Source organism: Salvelinus namaycush, chromosome 10 (genome assembly GCF_016432855.1).
Source record: "Salvelinus namaycush isolate Seneca chromosome 10, SaNama_1.0, whole genome shotgun sequence".
Classification (NCBI taxonomy): domain Eukaryota; kingdom Metazoa; phylum Chordata; class Actinopteri; order Salmoniformes; family Salmonidae; genus Salvelinus; species Salvelinus namaycush.
This window is the reverse complement of record NC_052316.1, coordinates 20,012,353-20,018,352: the sequence shown is the minus strand read 5'-3', so window position 1 is coordinate 20,018,352 and position 6,000 is coordinate 20,012,353. Positions and strand designations below refer to the sequence as shown.

The 6,000-nt window shown below is 41.6% G+C and overlaps 1 protein-coding gene across 1 annotated transcript in view; it reads left to right on the top strand.

The window, feature by feature from the left end:
* The first annotated feature begins 1,705 nt into the window (after positions 1-1,705).
* adamts10 (ADAM metallopeptidase with thrombospondin type 1 motif, 10) overlaps positions 1,706-6,000 on the top strand; it is a 42,682-nt gene continuing 38,387 nt past the window's right edge. Inside the window, exon 1 of the mRNA XM_039002469.1 lies at positions 1,706-1,842. The gene's annotated coding sequence lies outside the window, so the exon portion shown is untranslated. The remainder of the gene's footprint in view (positions 1,843-6,000) is intronic.

Below are 6,000 nucleotides of genomic sequence, written 5' to 3'. Positions count from 1 at the left end.
TTGTTTTTCAACCACTCCACAAATTCCTTAACAAACTACAGTTTTGGCAAGTCGGTTAGGACATCTACTTTGTGCATGACACAAGTCATTTTTCCAACAATTGTTTACAGACAGATTATTTCACTTGTAATTCACTATCACAATTCCAGTGGGTCAGAAGTTTACATACACTAAGTTGACTGTGCCTTTAAACAGCTTGGAAAATTCCAGAAAAATATGTCATGGCTTTAGAAGCTTCTGATAAGACTAATTGACATCATTTCAGTCAATTGGAGGTGTACCTGTGGATGTATTTCAAGGCCTACCTTCAAACTCAGTGCCTCTTTGCTTGACATCATGGGAAAATCAAAAGAAAACTGGCCAAGACCTCAGAAAAAAAGTGTAGACCTCCACAAGTCTGGTTCATCCTTGGGAGCAATTTCCAAATGCCTGAAGGTACCATGTTCATCTGTACAAACAATATTATGCAAGTATAAACACCATGGGACCACGCAGTGGTCATACCGCTCAGGAAGGAGACGCATTCTGTCTCTTAGAGATGAACGTACTTTGGTGCGAAAAGTGCAAATCAATCCCAGAACAACAGCAAAGGACCTTGTGAAATGCTGGAGGAAACAGGTACAAAAGTATCTATATCCACAGTAAACTATATCGACATAACCTGAAAGGCCACTCAGCAAGGAAGAAGCCACTGCTCCAAAACCGCCATAAAAATGCCAGACTACGGTTTGAACTACACATGGGGACAAAGATCGTAGTTTTTGGTGAAATGTCCTCTGGTCTGATGGAACAAAAATAGAACTGTTTGGCCATAATGACCATCGTTATGATAGGAGGAAAAAGGGGATGCTTGCAAGCCGAAGAACACCATCCCAACCGTGAAGCACGGGGGTGGCAGCATCCTGTTGTGGGGGTGCTTTGCTGCAGGAGGGACTGGTGCACTTCACAAAATAGATGGCATCATGAAGAGGGAGAATTATGTGGATATATTGAAGCAACATCTCTAGACATCAGTCAGGAAGTTAAAGCTTGGTCGCAAATGGGTCTTCCAAATGGACAATGACCCCAAGCATACTTCCAAAGTTGTGGCAAAAAACCTGACTCATTTACACCAGCTCTGTCAGGAGGAATGGGCAAAATTCACCCAACTTATTGTGGGTAGCTTGTGGAAGGCTACCCGAAATGTTTGACCCAAGTTAAACAATTTAAAGGCAATGCTACCAAATACTAATTGAGTGTATGTAAACTTCTGACCCACTGGGAATGTGATGAAAGAAATAAAAGCTAAATAAATAATTATCTCTACTATTATTCTGACATTTCACATTCTTAAAATAAAGTGGTGATCCTACCTGACCTAAGACAGGGAATTTTTACTTGGATTAAATGTCAGGAATTGTGAAAAAAACGGAGTTTAAATGTATTTGGCTAAGGTGTATGTAAACTTCTGACTTCAACTGTATGCTAGCTATGCATATTTGAAATACTATTTAGGTTTTACAAACTTTTTCATTTCCAAACTCCGAATCGTCCCCAAAAAATAACATTGTCACTGTTATTGTATAGGCAACAATCTTTGGTGTAGCTCCTCTGTGCGTAGTGTACAGACGCTGCCATTACAATTTTTACTTCCTGGTTTAGTACGCAGCAGTGAGAGCGAGCGCGCAGGCATCCAGCGCGTATCTGTGGCAGTGAGACCCTGGGAGCAAGAGAGGTATGATCATCCGCTCAATACAGACATAACTTTTCAAGGTAACTGACACGTCTTGAAGTAAACCAAGAGAAAGACACCGGAAACCCTGAAAGGTGACCATAGTGAACTTGGACAGGGAGAAGGAAAAGGTACTGGACCCTAATTTGAAACTTCTTTTAAACTCATATTTCATAAACCTAGTGTGCACTTTTGTCTATGTTATGAGAGTACAGTCGATTCCGTAAAAATGGTTGACGACTTCATTCGAAGTCTTACATATCGATTTCCCAGCTATTTAAAGTAATTTTGCACAACTCGAACATTTGCATGGAATTATCAGGTAGTCAGACCATGGCATTTTGTCATGGTGTTGATTTCTCAGTAAATTAAAATCTTTTGAATTAACAACATTGTTGGGGGATATTTCCTTGTTTAATTGCATTGAGGTTATAATGAAGAAACTGTCAAGGATCCAGACATTTTCCCCCATTTGTTAGATTCAGTTAAGTGAAGTGAGGACCGTTATTTGTAAAGCTGAACCCATGTGGGCTATGAGGGATCTTGGTTGGTTGACTCCAGGCAGCAGCAGTTAATCCCCATAGTTCTGAGGGTTTCTGCAGGGTGGGGAGAAAGCATTGCTCCAGCAAAAGTTTGGAAATGAATAGGCAGAAGGGGATTCTTCAGGACATCAGCAAACCACTGCACTCTGTGTGTGAAGAATATATGTGTGCTTGGGTGATCTCTCTCTCTCTCTCTCTCTCTATCACATACAAACACACACACACACACACACACACACACACACACACACACACACACACACACACACACACACACACACACACACACACACACACACACACACACACATCAAACAAACATCAAACAAACATTTTAACTAAAAACACAAATCAAGTACCTTGAAGGAGTTGCATTGCACAGTGAACACAGTGATGTAACATATTCCTGAGTTAATTAAGCAATTAACATCATGCTTGGGGTCATGTATAAAAATTCTGGGCAGGCCATTATTTTGGCCACCATGACTATGCTCCCACAGGGCACGAGTGGTCACTGAATGGTTTGATGAGCATGAAAACAATGTCAACCATATGCCCACGGCCATCTCAGTCACCGGACCTCAACCCAATTGAACACTTATGGGATATTCTGGAGCGACGCCTGAGACAGCGTTTTCCACCACCATCAACAAAACACCAATGATGAAATGTCTCGTGGAAGAATGACGCATCCCTCCAGTAGAGTTCCAGACACTTGTAGAATCTATGCCAAGATGGATTGAGGCTGTTCTGGTTCGTGGCGGCCCATTGCTCTATTAAGACATTTAATGTTGGTGTTTCCTGTATATCTGGTACAGTAGTCCATACTGTACTTTTCCCTTGCAGATCAGTGCCCACCACTTCCGCTTCCTCAACCAATAAACAGATTTATGACACTGATCCAGAAGTGACCTGTTGCTGATTAGGCTAGTGATCTCTTTTGTAACAAAACTCAAATGTTGGTATTGCTTGTTAATTCAAAAAACTTATGGTAAGAATCTGTCACTAAAATTATTGATGTTTTGTTCATATTGTGAATGCCCTTCATATCCAATATTTTCAACATGGTAGGGCTGGGCAGTGTTTGATCAGTATGTGAGGTTCCTAGGTCTCTCAACTGGCTGAGGCGAATAGACAAATCTGTGGTCTGTTGTTGTCTGGGTGTATGTAGTATGAGAAATGTGAAACTCAAGACTTAAACTGCCTATGTTCTTTTGTACACTCTTTAGAGTTGCTGGCTGACTCAGCGAGTCCAAGCCAGCTCTCACAAAATATTGTCTTCGACTAAAGCTCATTTTCAGAGTGCGCATCCTTGGCTGTCTGACAAGCCTAGTTGTTTATGTTCCCACTTTTTAATTTTTTTTCAAGACAGAGTGTTTAGACTGATATCCCTCCCTTTATTCTCCATATTATTTGTATCACCTCATCTGTTTGTTGTGTAAGGCTTAACGTGGGGGAGTCATGTAAATTGAGCTTGCTTTTCTACACCACTTCTGAGGGAGTGACTGCTGTCAGGGTGAAACAAGTATCTAGGACATGTGCTGCATGAGCTCCCAGCTTTCACTTAGTGTTGATGTGTTTACAGTAAAGAGGCCACACTCTCCTACTCGAATAGGAATGACAAATGAGACATCAAAAGAGTAAGTCTAATATCAGAGAGGAGCGACAGGAAGAGTAGACAATCATAGTGGTTTCTTCAGAGGAGCACACAGAGGGTGGTGTTAGGAGCTGAGCAGGGGACTGAGCAGCATTTCCTAGAGAGAGCCTTTACATTGAGCAAGTCATATGGGTTTGATTAGTGTGGTCTATTCTGCCTGTCTGTACAGTTCCTGGCAGGGTCACTATAAAAAACATACTTTTCACTGCCTTCTCCAATCCAGTAGATATGTTGAAAAGCTTATGGTCCAGACTACATTATGACTTTGGCCCACCCTGAAATTGCAATTTACAATCCCCTGTCTAATGTCTCTTCTACTGCTGTCCACAAATACTTCCTTGTCTTGCTTTTAAAAAGCACTCTGAACACATTATAATTGAGCTGTATACAGCCCTTTCCAATTTCTGAACCATGCCATTGCCACAATTAGGCATTCAAATTGATCAGAGGTACTCATCTAAGGAAATGATAAAAGCGTCTGCTAAGTGGAATATATTACATGTATATTATAAAATGCCAACAGTACTTACAGGATTATGGCTGTATTGGCCGAATGACAAACACATTGAGTTTTTTCCCAAAGGAAAACTGTTACAAATAGACCCACAAAGACAAATGACAAAATCCCTTTCAAGAGATAGTACAAATTCACAAATTACCTGATTTTTGTCATGTTTCTTAATTGAGCAATGATTTAGTGAGTGTAGAGAGAACTTGAAGACAGTCAGTAAAGCTTTTAAGCAGCTTTGTTTAAAAACACAAAGGCAATGATAGGGGGGCTGATTATGTGGGCTTTTTTAAGTAAACAAGATGAAGAAGAGTTTTAATGAAAACATTTGATATCTTGCTGCAAGTCTAATAACCCCACAATAAAATGAGACTCCAACAAGAAGTAATGAAAATATAGGAGAGTTTGGCCAAGCAGGAAATGACTGAAAAAAGCCTTGAGGGAGGGGGCGGAAAGGGCAAAAAGCACGAGGGCTGTGGAGATGGAGAGGGGCCTACAGTTGCTCCACATTTTAAGGGAAGTGGGAACACAAAGCCGACTCACTGTTTTAGGACCCCATTCCGTACGGTACTGTACTGTGAACCACTGCACTGCAGGGAAACCAGAGGCACATTAAGCGTCCTTCTATCCCACTCACCTCTGTGTGTCAGCTACGTGTGTCAGCTACGTCTGTAGATTGTATGGTAGTCAGCATTATCTGATTATGAGCAGACTATAAGTGTGAAAAGCTTCAGCTGCTCATTTTCAAATGGGCCGGGTCAGTTGTGTCTTACTTGTGCTTGAACAAATGGATCATTGTTCATTAGCTAGATGAATTAATATATGGTGTAGGAAGACACAACATGGCAAAGCTTCATGCCAGGCTGTCTCTGGAACTGGATATGTGCAATGATCTATAGAACTCAGAAAGCAGTCAGAGAGAGGTGAACCTTAATCCAGGCAGAGGGAAAGCTTACATTTTTTCAGAAGGTGCAAAGATTCTTGTTTATTTCTGCTTCTATCTCTCTCTCTCTCTCCACACACACGTAGTATTTAAGAATGGCTATCCCAGCTCTCTCCGTCTCTCTTACAGCCCCTTGAGCTTTACACTCCCCTTTTAATATTTGTTTTGTCAGGAGGCAACTTGTTTCCTCACTTTCGTCGCCAAATCGTTTCCCATCTGCTTCCGGTTACCTTTGCCTGCAGTTGGTTTGCCGCCAGCCATCTGGGCCAGTGTGGCTTCTTCTCTGTTCTCTGCCCAGACACACTGAAAGAATGATAGAGGCAGGGAGCGGGGTAGGCAGTGTAGCTTGAGGGAAGGTTATCAAAGATTGGGTTTGGGCCTCTCAATGACATTGCCAAAAAGGCTTAGGAACAAAAGTCACAATGTTACTGTAAATAGGACTCCTCATCCAGGCTTTTAACTCCTCTGTACACTTCAAAGTGTGATGGGGGATGGGACATCTTTAGTGTTGTGATGTAATAATAACCAATGTTGCTTTTTTAAAAGCTATTTTTAATCTCCCAAAAAAGCCTGATCTATGGCTAATGGCCTATTCTCGCTGTGTGTGACTGCCTCTTCCCTGTGATGTGGCCAGGCCAC